General features: G+C 40.1%; 1 long non-coding RNA gene across 1 annotated transcript; it reads right to left on the bottom strand.

Moving 5' to 3' along the window:
• Window positions 1–3,108: 3,108 nt before the first annotated feature.
• Window positions 3,109–7,130, bottom strand: LOC118210246. The gene is made up of 3 exons (XR_004761822.1): window positions 7,077–7,130; window positions 4,482–4,575; window positions 3,109–4,183 (listed from the first exon to the last, which is right to left on the bottom strand). It is a non-coding gene; the product is annotated as an uncharacterized LOC118210246 (long non-coding RNA).
• Between the last annotated feature and the right edge of the window lie 5,735 nt (window positions 7,131–12,865).

The raw sequence follows: 12,865 nt of genomic DNA, 5'->3' as shown, positions 1-12,865 counted from the left end.
TCATGTTACGCCATTAACTTCCTGCTGACTGAGAAGGGATATAAGCACTATTCTGATTTCAGAATTCAGAATAGATTTCTGTAATATAATAATATTATCTGGAGGTGGGAACTCAGCAAAACATTCAGCAAGATGCCAACAACCCCAATTAATTTTACAGCCCGTTTTAGCACAACTAAGAATATCTTAATAATATTGTGATAACACTCCAAGTGATCTCCAAAACAATAGTCCTTAACACTGCACAAACCTGCCTTAAAATATTTGTGAATTGAAAGGTACAGCCAAACAGCATTATGAATTAACATTACAGCATTTAGTAGATGGTCTCATCAAGAAGGCAATCCATTTATGCAGATGGATATTTTTTTACTCAAACAACTTCTTTTCTGTACCTTGGTCCAGGGTACAACAGTAGCACCCCAGGTGGGAAATGAACGCACATGAGTCACAAGCCGGGTTTCCTAAACATTATACTACACTGCTGGCCTATGAATAAGTAAATTAAATTAAAGGTGCTAATTAAATAGTCTTATTAAAGGGAAATTAATTGTAGTCTTATTAAAGGGAATTTGGAGATTATATTCTCAACGTACTATTTTAAAAATGAAAATATTTACGATAAAATGGGTTGATGCTGCACATAGTTAATGAAAAAAAAGCTTTTATATCATCAATGAACTAAAAAACATTTTAGCTGGAAAAATGAGATTATAGCTTGGCTTCTAGATATGCATCAGCACTGAAACAGATTTGGCCATTTGGCATTGAATTACTGTGACTCATAATGAGAAACCTTTAAGTCAATGTATTGCAAAGCAATAAACAGTGTAATACATCAGAACCATTTATATTATTTTTTGAATGTTATTAAATATCTATCAGTCTACTGTGATAAATTGCTTATATTCTAATACTTTTTCTTGCTGATATGAATATTTATTTCTTTAAAAACTGCTCACCAAGATGAGTGGGAATGGACTCTCTTAATGGCTACATTATGCCTACTCAAAGCCTCATGCGTTTCCTGTCTTTCGTCCAACAAAATTGATAGCCTGGACCTGCAATAATGGGAACATATTCATCTTTCTAAGACCCTGTCACTTGAATGAAAATCACACCAATGGACAACATTATAACATTGATAAATAGTCCAGTAGCATTTGCTTGTTAACATGTCACTCTTATTTATTGTCTCGCAGTCTGCAGGTGACAAAGAGAATTGAAGCTGAATGAAATGCTGATATGTCGGCTATCCACAAATTATAATCTGTCACTTCACATGTAAAATGATAGAGTTTGTGGGAATGTATCATATGCATATCCTTCACTGCAGCTTCCTAGCTATGCTCACTACATTTGAGCAGGCCAACAACGAACAATAACAGCCCAACTATGAAGTGTGCGAAAAGAAGCGGACATAATAAAAACACAGCAGCTGTAGTAGTATTCTCTACTCCAGAGAGATGGTGCACACTGTGAATATAACTTCTTTATTGTTAAATGTGTTTGGCAGTTATGTTTGTGCTTGCAGTTATCCTGGCTCTGCTCATGACTCGTTCGTCTTGGCCAACGATGACATCTATACAATCTTTTCAGGGAGACTGCTATCTGAATGTTTGACTGCTGGGGAATGAGAGCTTGTTAAAGAGATGGTCAACATTATACATTATACCCAGAGCTCCAAGACCAAAAGCATTCATTTGCTATCTGTGATATATATTCAGTGCTTTTTGAAAGAATATTTTGAATGCTTAAAATACAATTCAAATGTTTGGATGAGTCGAGTAATTGTGTGCTGGTAGCAGAGAGAACATAAGTGCTGCACCAACAGCACGGAGCAATAATGATTCTCCATAGCTTGGCAAGAGTCTTGATTGGCCAGGTCACAGTCACATCATTAGCAGCGAGTCCACTTGGAATAGTAGTACTTGAGCTTGTTGGGTTGGCTAAGTTAAAAGAACTGATTTCCTCACCTCTTTTGATCAGCATCGGTCTGTCGCATCCGCACTAAACAGCTGCATGAAAATGAGGACCGGAAAGCTCGCCCCGGGCTAACCACATCCAGAGAAATACAGAACGCGGGCATGGAAGGAGAAGTGAGAGTATGCTGCAGTAAGGAAGTGGCATCTAGAGTCGGGGGGGGGGGGGGGGGGGGGGGGATGCAGCCTTCAGAGAACTCGACCAGATATTTTGTTGCCTCATCGAACATTTTACAGGCTTATTTCGGCTTTGACTCGCACCCTGGTAAGCGTGAGATGAAGCACTGCATGTTGGGAAGAATCAGTCCGTACAGTAAGTCACAGAGCCGCCCTAGATTACGGAGCGAAACGCTCTGTGCTGACGGCCTGCTGGCACACACTCACCAAGAGTCCCGAGACTGACAGATACTGTGACACGCCGCACACTTCCTGTGTCTGATCCCCTATCAGCCATCGTGACAACTGAAATCTGCGCCCTTGGTCCAAAAAGCACCACCGCTTGATTCTCCAGGGGAATCGGGAGGAAGATTAGTCTAAACTTTGAACCATTCACCTTGATCAGATTTTGTGTGTGTGTGGTTTTGATGTTTCTGGATGTCTATTTTTTCTTTTCTTTTTTAATCTCTTTCCTCTCGAGTTCTATTGGTTTGCTATTAGTGAGGTGGTCCTTGTGTGGACTGATATAGTGATATTTTCCAAAACTATGAATATATAAAACCTATTAATGCATTTCTACCATTTAGATATTGTATAAATAAATTTCTTATTTGTACAATATCCATATACGTGACCTATATACGTGATTAGTTAGTTACACAAATATGACAAATCACAATATCCTAAATGAGACATTGAGGCGTGGTCAAAGAGAGCTAACTTATAGTCGGACCCTTGCCAGTAGAATGCATTTCAGCTCCCTGTCCATCAAATGACTTTGATTAATAAATTGGGACCTGAGGTACGAGGAGAGTCCAGCTCTCCCCCTCCAGTGTATACTGCACATCGGGCAATTAGCTCAGCTAACACCACTAATGGCGTTCCCCTCACTACCATACAGAACAGTTAGCCCTTTTCCCTATCTTTTCCCAAATCACCTGTCCTGTGGGGACTAATGAACCCCCATCCATTCACACCAATGCAGACTGCACTTAGAAGCAGGGAAACTCAATGGGTGTAAAGACAATGGTATCCATCATTTGTTGCCATTTCTCGTTCCCTTTTTCATGGAGATTTGACTGAGCTGACAAACATAAACAAATAATAAATGGAAACCACTTTGGATAAAGTGTATTAATGTCCCATCTTGCCCAAATGCTCTGTCCTGTATATTAAATACGTTTTTGATGCCAGTTATACATTTATGAATTATATTCACCCATTATAATATTCGTCTAATATTCATTGTGTTCTCTGTAATCAAAGGGTTATGTGTTCATATCCAGATGTTCTGGATCCGAAAGGAGTTAATAATAACTAAGAGTACAACCAGAGTGTCTGTTACCACATTGGACTTACTTTTGATGCTCATATTGATATTTTCAATATCAAATAATGTTTGTGTCTATAAAGCATGGGCAAACATGAGAGTATAACTATGTTGAAATGCAGATCAATGTTCATCAAATATTTTGTTCTTCTATATGGAAGTGAGTACATTACAATTCCATTCTCACATCTATTACAATTACACTTCCCAGAACGATTTTATATTAAGTAATAACTTTTGTCTGACGTGATGATTTTGTCCATGCGATAAGAAATTTGCGATTCAGGACCACACTTCTCAACGCTTCTGTACGGCCAATAGTCAAGAAGGACAGAAATAAGGACACAGCACACAGCTGAGCTTTGGAAAGGTACAGAGGCTCATCCTGTTATCAAAGCACAGGCAGGGCCAGATAAATGTACTCACAATTTAGAGAGCATGAATTACTGTTGTTATGGTGATGAGCACTTGCAAGAGAATCAATGGCTTCCTGGTGGGTTGATTGCGGATCATTATGTTATTCGAGTTGACATTATTGTTTTAATCTGTTCGGACACGTTACCATGGTACCATGGGCGAGCGAGGCTCTGAAGGTTTTAGCTTGATTGCTGTCGCCTGGTTTAAAGGGCCACCCATCTGGGCAGTGCGGTCAGCGGCGAGGCATGAAAGGTTAAGGGCCTCTGATCAGTCAGCCTTCCACACCTGTCCGAAGGCCCTTTGGCAATCAGATAAACAAGAGCATTACGAGAAGTACCCTTTTTTTTAAAAAGAAAAAGAAAATCCTTCTGTTGATTAAAACACAGCATGAGAAAATCGCGGAATACAAGCACAATGGTTGCTTTGATTCCCTTATTCTACATTGTCTGGTTCTACAGTATGCTCTCCTTTGATGACACACATCAATGATAACCCCACCCTATGCTGAAAACTGCTTTAAATATGCATTGCTAGTGTTCTAGTCGACTGTGTTGACTCACTGTCTGCACATAGCTATATGATACTAAGCAAATAACCTTTTCTTGTTGAAACAGAGACAACAGCCAAAGCTTAGAAAAGAGACAGGGTGTTCTCAGTATGGGGCGGTGCATATTCTTCTTGATGTTTTACCTGAGGGGAAAAAGAGAAGGGTTTGTTACTGTCCTGGCAGCACCGGGTGAGGTACAGGGTGCTGGATTTGAGAGAAGCCGGTTAGGAAGAAAGGAAAGGATCCGTGTTTACATTGGACATAATCATCTTGTGCGTGTGAGCACTGCAGAAGGCAGGCAGTACCCTCCGCTGCACACAGCCTTTTGGCAGGCTATAATTTCGCTTTTTCCACTCGCGCTGGCTCCCATGGCAACTCTATCTGCTGAGTAGCCAGACGAGCGTTGTGAAATTGTTCAGGGGCTCCTGTAATTGGTTCCAGGTTAGACTAGCGAAAATACACCCGGCCATATTCAGCCGTGTTACTGCAGCGCATATCTTGGTACACACTCTTTATTTACAGACGCAGGATAAATCCTTATTTCCTGATGCTATGGGCAGCAATGATCTTTTACCTTGGAAGATCAGAATGACTTGGAATGAACCAATGCCCTTCTTGAAATAAATAAATAGAAAGCCAAGGAGGTGATATTTCTCCTTGAATTCCCAGCATGTATACATGTTCAAAGCCAAAGAATTACAAATTACTTTTTGTAATAACAAAATAACAAAAATAATAACTTATTATTATTATTATTGCTCTGTCCTTCCTATGGAGAGAGCCCAGCTCCCTTCCTTTTAAGAATAGTTAATCTTACCACAGTTAATTTAGCTAGCTTTCCTGATCTCTCATCTGCATGTCCTCCTGGCTGCAGTCTGCAGACACACAGCTGACTGTGGACTGGAGAGGGCTTCTGTAGGTGCATGTGCTGGGCCAGGAGAGCCTCTGAAACTCAGTGCAGGTATCACACTATTTCCTTGGCTTACCACAGCTCTGGATCCAGACCCATTGATTTATTTCATGTACCTTCCATATTATCCTGCTGAAGGTTCTTTCATTTTAGAGGAGATAACTATAAAATATAAAAAGCTAGATATGCTGAATCATCTATTGATATCTGCGTGTGTGTGTGTGTGAAATTAGATTACCCATTCTAGCTGTGATTTTGCATTGAACAGATGATGATCTTATTTCAATGACACACACATACACACACATACACACCTGATCGGCCCCTCTGTTCACACTTATGTGTGCACGTACACACACATGCATGCACACACACACGCCAGAGATGGCTATTGTTATCAGTAAAAAATACACCATTAAACCATTTAATGAATTATCTACGTACGTTTATGCTGATCTGATCGGATGATCTCATTTCCATCTCAAAATTCTATATATTAGTGTAAAAGCAGTTATGTTCTACTGTGTCTGCATGTGTTACAGTGCAACAGTGCCACCTGTGGGACTGTACAGGGATGTAAAAATATTAACATTGCACAGAAGACGTTATGCCAATGATTTCTGTGAGAAAATGCCACTGTTCCCAGAGGGGCTCCTAGAAGAAGTCAAACTGGGTTTTAAAAGGAAAGACATATACAAGTCAAATAGCATACTAGCATACTACAATAGCACACTATGGCAATATCTTAATTCCCAGAGGAATGCATTCTAACGATATTGCTTAGAGCAGAAGGAATGTGTGGTTTTGTTGCAACACATTGAAGAGAGAGGCATCTCAAAATCACTGACACTAAAATGCAGCCACACAGCAGTTTCCATGCCTGTTTTTCATTAAATGTGTATCATTGTTTATGGCTTTATGTAAAATGCATTCATTGGAAACTCATTTTTGAGTGTAACACATTCAACACCAAATCCAGATTACATCTTGATGCTATTAACTTTAATATATGTGATAAATTAACAGGGAACAGTAAAATAAATTTTCAGATTCAGGCAGTGATCTAATTGCATGCAACATTCAGAGTGTCAAATACATTACTCCCCATTCTTGCTCTAGCAAGAAAAATAATTCATTGAACTCACAAGCTTCTGTAAGGTCAAACTAATAAGGCAGAACAAATAAAGTTATAATACAAAAAAAGAAAAAAGAGACATGTTTAGTGTTTCCAGACCTTGCAAAATCAAATCTAAACTAATAGCATTTGATTACCATTTGGTGAAACTGTTTGAGATTTGTGAAACCGTTCATCCATTTTGTGATGAAGCTGCTTGTGTGGTAGGAAATCCTACACTGAATTGTGATTTAAGACCTGCAGCCATTATTGTGCAAAAACCTCTGGCAGAGTTTTCACTTCTGCAGGTTGCTTCAGAGAACTCTTAATCTCCTTAGACAAACGGGAAGGTTAGAGGAAATGAAACCTGGAAACTGTGTGGAGAATGTTCCGAAATCCTGATCTTGAATGCCGGGACCATTGTTTTTCTTGAACCACAAGCACATTCCACCATTACATAAGAGCACAAAAAAACAACCATTGTAACCTGCCCAAGGCTACTTCACAGGTTTGTCTGTGTATTTACTATGTGTTGAAACTCATAAAGGTTAACACCATCACTTTATTAGGTTCCAGAGCGGTGTGTGAAAAGAAGGTTCACAGTGCAAATAATCACTCACCATTCACCAGAGTGCATGCACTTCGCAGTCTTCACGGGTAGCTGTAGTTGTCCTACAGTGAGGAAAACAGTGTCAAAGCCTACCCTGTTACAGCGCAGGCTTTGGTCTCAATTCTGGACTTACATCAAGAAAAGACCTGATGTGAAGACTTATTAATACTTTTTGACCTTTCTACATTTGCAAAAGACCTTTCTTTTGGAAATAGAAAACCCCTGTGGCATTACCAAGCCCATGACTTATATTTCATCACCTCAAATGCAAGTGGAAAGATGCAGTTTAAGATAGAATTATAGAGTCTTCGGAAGCATTAGCTGTCCCTGAATGAGGTGTTAAGTGTAACTACACAGCTAAACTGATAAGGGTGTGTGTGTGTGGGTGGGTGAGTGTGGGTGTGTTTGCGTGCATATGTGCATGTGTGTGTGTTCGGGGGGGTTGCTAGCTTTGCTACGAAGGAGAGCGCGTCCTAGCCTGCTTTTGGCAGATGAAAGGATGGTTTCAATTAATATGGCCGCTGCTCTCCCTGGCCCCGCTGTGCTTGTAGCCGTGCACCAGCGCATCTCCAAAATGGCAACCTGGTGCCGGCAGCAAATAGGAGTACAAGCGCAGGGAAAATAGCTTTGGTTCCTCTGTCTGCGCCTGCCTGCCTGCCCCCGCTCCCCGCTCCCCGCTCCCCCCCTCCCACCCTGCTTTATTCTGATCAGCTCCGCGCCTCTTATCGCTCTCTGCCAGATGCACGTCTGCCGAGAGGCTCAGTAATTAGGTGGCGAGATCTCAGACTCCGATCACTTTGGTTCCTTATCAGCCCTGACACCAATCTCCTTGAGTGACATTCCACCCAAACAATTATATAAACTCGGCCCGGGATCCGTGCGGAAAGTCAATTCTGCAGGAAGATGAAGAAGAAGAGGAAGAAAAAAGATTTAGAGCAACCGAACGCTGAGGGCAACTGTTTTTCTTCTCTCTCCTTTTTTTATTTAATTACAAGAAAGGAGAGCTGCTTAACCAAAAAAGATAACGGGGTTTGCTTTTAATGTTTTGGCCAAGATACTTTGGCCAGACAACTGAAATTCAGGTCCATGTGGAACAGTGGGAGATAGCGTTTGCACTGGGGTGCACAAAAACACTGTAAAGTGCATCAAATTGTATTTTCAAGGACCTCTGCAGTGCTTTGTAGTGGGGGTTTAGCTGGGATGTGGAAGTAACTCATACCTCAGTAGCTGGCATCTTGGTTATTTGAGAAACTGCACAACCATGCCAAAGCCTCCCAGCATTCATCTGACCCTAGTTTAAGAAGAAAATCTCTCTTGTACAGCAGAGATGAGCATGGTACACATTACCAGCCAATATTTCTGATACATTGGATCAAGGTTCAAATCTGTGTCAACCCCAGAGATTTCTGTTATATTCTGTGCGCACAGATAAATTTTACAATGCCTAACACAGAGGCAGTCTGTGAAAGAACATGTCAGAATATTAGAACTGAAAGGTAGTTACTATGATCATGCTGGGATAAGAATTAGCACTTGTTTTTTGAGTTAAAACTCTTCATAGATCAAAAACTAATTCACGTTTCAGGGGCAATATTTGTCAAGTTGGCTTCTCTATTGAATTCTACAAGCACTTCTGGCCTCTAATATCCCCAGATTTTATAAACATTGTGAAACAGATTTAGAGTGCTATTACTGTTCCCAAACTAAACACAGGCCTGATTAAATGACTAATAAAAAGACTCATCAGTTATGGAGCAGTTATTGGCCAATCTTTTTAATAAAATACCTGATGATGATGAGTAAATCAATTAACTTTGACCTTTCAGAATCTGTTCTCTCAAATACAATACATCTACATCAGACAAGACTGATGAAAACAATCCTCTACAAACATCAGATGACTCAGTCCAGTAGAATGAACTTCAGACAGCTGGGTGTTAAACTTCTGGCCAAATATTCAACACCAAATAAGTTTATATTCAGATGACATCATTTCATGTGTTCAATACCCAGAATATCAATTTCAATTCCAATTCCAGATTTAATTTGATTTTATAACAAATCATCAGAATCACAGAACTGAGAGTTCCAGATTTCATGATATTTTCTTGAATTTCAGATATGCAATATGACAAATTTGCTCAACTTATTTTCTTGGTCAGGTCTAAAAAAACTCCCACTTCAAGACACTAATATCACTCCTCTCCATTTTATAGCTAAAAAGTACATTATATATTTATTTACTCCAGCTGGCTACAGAGCGGCGTTTATTAATGGCGGCTGAATGAATTTTGAGAGGAAAGCCTGGAGAATTCTGGTCCTTTTGGCTTTCCATACCCAGAAGTGTCACCCGAAGTGTGACAGTAAATTATGATGTGCAGACATTATAGGTTTTTCTCACAAGTTACGATGTTGGGAGTTTCGGATGCTCTCTCACACTAGCGAGGTCAGACTATGACAGCTGATCTGATGTAGCATAGACCAGTGGTTCTCAAAAGCTCGGTACAGGCGTACCCCTGGATATGCTGGTTTTCCAACTATAGCTGTCTGCAGTGGAACTGACTACCGTTGGCCACACCCAGATCATGCAGTCATTCCCTCTCAATGATCTGCTGCAGTGAAACTGGAAAAACAGCTCTCACCTAATCCTCTACCTGAAACCTGAGAGACAATGTAGATCCCAGCCTTGCTTCAGTTTTCTAAGAATATGACGCAGATAATATACTTTACCAGGAGTGGAATTATATTTGAGATGAAAATGGGAAGCGTTAATGGAGAAATTCCCTATACATATTGCCTTCTTGATAATAAATACATGAATAAATAAAAGTACCGTAGCTTTCCTGGGGGGGGGGGGGGGATATATAAAACTGACACCATATTGCATCCAATATACCAGGTATTTTTGGGGAACAGCCGAGAAAACCTATTGTTCGTGGACAGAGAAAAACAAGGGAGGCAATCATTTAGCATATGCAAAGTTGAGCATAGGCTTATCTTGCCTCTGCAGGGTAATGCGCTTTTGTCATTTCACAGCCTTTTCTCCAGCAAGTTAACACTGACAATGAAGCCATCCCATTAAAATGGGAGGTTGGGTAATTTGAAGGCAAATCTATACATACTGGTTTAATTGTGGGTGCCCACGCTATGAAAGAAAGGTCAGCAGACAGGATGCCGTTTGCGCGGTGACAGACAGGGTAAGAATCCAGAGACACAGAAATGGATGATACTCGGGAGACACCATCAGGTGTCCATGACACACCTCAACATATTATTCACTCTATCGACTCAATCAGTGGTTTTCTTAAAAACCATGTTCGGCTTAATCAAACCAATCCGCTTATTGACTTAGACTACACTTTGCATTCCCGGAGTTTTTAATTTGCCATTCACCAAAGCAGGATCACAAACGGATTTTGTTAAGTCCATGAACACTTTGAAGTCCCTGAGTGAACAATGACCATTAATGCTTTTGAAAATTACTGATTCTTCATGTGCCATGCCCAGTCACAGCAGTACAATGGAGAATGAAGCTTCTTAGAATACTATTTTAAAAGTTTCTAAAATATTTAAATACCCAAAATATCTCATTATTTTATTAAAACATTCACTTCTTTCAAGTATTGTTATTATGACTTTGTTCTTCCTAATTGGGTAGCTCAGTGTGCAAGGAGTTTGCATGCAGTCCCTATGTCCCTGTTGACTTTCCCCCAGCACTCTGGTCTCCTCCCATGATGCAGAGATGTGCTGTCTAAGTTAATTACCACTGCTAAAAGGAACCTTGTGTGTACAATGAAGGTCTGCTGATTAGCCTGCTCAACTAGACCAATGTCTCCAGCCAGGGAAACTAATCACACCATATTTATTCTCTAAGAGTGACATCACATGGTGCAGCAGAAGTTTGTGTCCTAACTAACTCACATCTCTAAACTGTGGTATTGAAGCCCCTACAGTCGATGGATGCAAGACGGGCCCTTGTCTGTGGTTTGGCCTACACACGTACTCTGTGCCTATTGGCTTCAACTCAAAAGATGCGGTGCAGCACTTAAGTCAGCCCATAAGTCAGAGGTTATAAGCTCAAATTCTAGGTGGGCACTGTGGTTAAGATTCCATTATTCGACTTAACCTCATTTGGCTCAGCAGCTATCCAGCTGCATAAATGGATATAAGAAGTAAATCAGCAATATAAGTTGTTCTGGATAAGGGTTTGTGACAAGCAAATAAATAATTCTGGACAATGCGGGATCTGAAAATGGAGATTAATTCTTATTTTTGTCTCTTGTTCTGTGGTAAATTATTAGCTACCACTGTTCCTGTCTTTGATTTGTAAATGTCACTACTAGCGCAAGATATGCTCACACTTATTCTGGCCAAATCAGTACAAAACTATTTCCAATATATCTACTAGAGGGTCAAAAATTGTCTCCAATACCCTCTGTCCATGACAATAACTTTACAGAGTGTTCAGTGCCCATGTTCATACTCCTACTTTGTGCTTAAAATGTGATGCAAGTAATACAGGTCTGGGCTTGTGAGCTTTTCCATTGTGTCCAATTACAGAAGCATTTTCATATTCCTTTGCATATTTTGACTGACACTGGAATAGCAGCTGCTAGTTTTATACTACTCAAACACCTTCCACTTACCTCACATGTTGTCATACAAAAACCAACATGCATTGTTTTTATTCATTTTCTTACTGCTTATGTATGCATTGGATTATTGTAAACAAGCTAAAGTCAAATTTGAATCCCTGCGTGCCAGCTACGTAATTCTGTTGACCTTCAGGGTGGACTATCCCCCCAGATGTTGAACCAGACACAGCATAGGCTAATACAGGGGCAAAGACAGGCCAGCCAAGCTACTCCACTTGTTACTCTGCTCTGATTATAAAATGAAATCCCTTTCCCACTGCTGAGAAAGAAAGTCAAACACGGCATAGCAATTTTCCACAGACATGTTGTTCATAACAACACGTGACACTGATGTCAGTTTCATACTTAACTGAAAATGCTGTGACACAGAAGATGAAAGGATTACATGTGTGATCAGAGGCCTGTGTTCAGATGAACTGCTTGTGTGTGCATAAAACAAAGCTATTTCATGCTTGAAGGGAAGTGGGCTTCAATACCCGAGAGAGAGAACACATACAGTGAGCACCATAATGTTTGGGGCAAAGACACACTTATTTGGCTCTGTAGTCCACAATTTTATATTTGTAGAGGTCTTCTTTGTCTTACCTGGCTGTTTGTGATTTCTGAGCTCACCAGGACTCTCTTTCTTTTTAATGATGTTCCAAACAATTGGTTTTGGTTAGCCTAAGTTTCGGCTTATGTCTCTAACTGTTTTTATATTATTATTTTTTATTTATCAACCTCATAATGGCTTCCTTGACATTCATTGGCACAACTCTGGTCCTCATGACAAACGCCAGTAACAGACTCCAAAGGCAATCAAAAGGTTAGAATCAAAACTAGATACTGAAAGTGCTCTTATACCTGCACAAGGAAACAATTTAACACACCCGATTAATCAGAAACCCCCGTGAAGCCATTTGTCCCAAACATTATGATGTCCTGAAATGGGGGAACTATTTATATAAAGGGCTGTAATTTCTAAATGATGAAACCAAAATGTATAAATTCACCCTTATATAAAAGCAGAGAATGTCCCCTTCAATCACGTGTGAATAGTTTGATTACAAATCTGAAACTGAGCACAAAGCCAAATCAATAAAACATGTCTTTGTCCCAAACATTATGGAACACAGCCATGTGGTTCACAGCACTATATACAGTG

Source organism: Anguilla anguilla, chromosome 1 (assembly GCF_013347855.1).
Source record: "Anguilla anguilla isolate fAngAng1 chromosome 1, fAngAng1.pri, whole genome shotgun sequence".
In the NCBI taxonomy this organism is placed as follows: domain Eukaryota; kingdom Metazoa; phylum Chordata; class Actinopteri; order Anguilliformes; family Anguillidae; genus Anguilla; species Anguilla anguilla.
Note: the sequence above shows the minus strand (reverse complement) of the source record. Positions and strands in the feature narration are given on the sequence as shown.